This window comes from Myotis lucifugus, unplaced genomic scaffold, assembly GCF_000147115.1.
Source record: "Myotis lucifugus unplaced genomic scaffold, Myoluc2.0 scaffold_17, whole genome shotgun sequence".
Lineage (NCBI taxonomy): Eukaryota > Metazoa > Chordata > Mammalia > Chiroptera > Vespertilionidae > Myotis > Myotis lucifugus.
Window position 1 is genome coordinate 62,940 of NW_005871065.1, and position 1,429 is coordinate 64,368.

At 43.0% G+C, this 1,429-nt stretch overlaps 1 pseudogene; it reads left to right on the plus strand.

Moving 5' to 3' along the window:
- The first annotated feature begins 205 nt into the window (after positions 1–205).
- LOC102438885 lies at positions 206–1,034 on the plus strand (annotated as a pseudogene).
- The last annotated feature ends 395 nt before the right edge of the window (positions 1,035–1,429 follow it).

Genomic DNA, 1,429 nt, shown 5'->3' on the forward strand with positions numbered 1-1,429 from the left:
TCACTTCATCCCATCTTTTTGATACTTTTATATCTGGAGATCTTTATATTTCTCTAAGCTCTTCTCTCTAGATATTTAAACCTGGGCCTTTCTTACAATCTAGTTCTCTCTCTCTCTCTCTCTCTCTCTCTCTCTCTCTCTTTCTTTCTCTCTCTCTCTCTCTCTCTCTCTCTCTCTCTCTCTCTCTCTCTCTCAACTCAGCAGCATGAGTGTGGATTCAACTCATCCCCAAAGCCTGTTCTGCCCCAAAGAATCCAATTGTAGGGAACCTTCAAATGAGCCTGAAGAAAACTATGCATCCTTGCAAATGACATCTGGGACACTCCATTTGGAGACTATCTCTCCTTTTCCTTCCTCCATGGATCTGCTTATTCAGAACAGCCTTGATTCTTCCACCAGTCCCAGTGTAAACTACCCACTTCTGTGTAGAACAAGAGAGTGAAGAGAAAGAATTAAGTCCATGTCAAGAAGCAGATCAGAACTGTCTTCTCACAGACCCAGCTCTGTGTACTTAGAAATTTCAGAGATAGAAATATCTCAGCCTTCAGCAGATGCAAGCACTTTCCAACATGCTGAACCTTAGCTACAGATTAAGACCTGGTTCCAGAACCAGAAAATGAAATGTAAGAGGTGGCAGAAATACAACTGGCCAAAGAATAGCAACTGTGTGACTCAGCTGAGGTCAGCAACAACAGAGTAGCTGGGCCTCTCTTCCCGTCACCAGTCAGGCTTCTGGAAACCCTTCAAGATGGAGCAACCAGACCTACAGTAACCTAACTTGGGACCATTCCTGGAACAGCCCATCTTGTAACTACCATTCCTGGAGTAGTTGGGCCTTGGAACAACCAGGCCTGGAACAATCAGTTCTACGGTTATGAAGAGAGATCCCTGCAGCACAATCCTGCCAATGATTTGGAGGCCACCTTGGAAACTGCTGGGGGAAGCTATGATGCAGGACTGCAAACCTCTCTAAGTATTGTAGTACCCAGCAAACCATGGATTTAGTCCCAGGTTACTCCATGAACATACAGTGAGACGATGGGTATATTATTCAATCTCAATTTTGGCAGTGGCTGTATTACCTCTCCTGGGATTTTCTATGTATCTCTGCCTTGATATGCTGCTTCTCATGACTGTTGCTCCAATTTGGAGCAGTGGGGTGGGTATGACTGGAGTCTAATCAGAGGTTTCTGTAGCCTTGCTGCTATAGACAAATGATAAAACATGTCTCTGGCTATACATAATTAGATATAATACTATTTTGGATAACTCTAGGATCTAGAATCTTAACCTCAAGAATAGAAAGTAAAAGTACAAAGATGTGTGAAAGGATTATTCATATTTTCTGAGATTGGGAAGCTTATTAACAACCTCACTTCAGGTGATGGTTAAGCTATAATATGCTTCACTGATCTCGGCCCCTTTGACT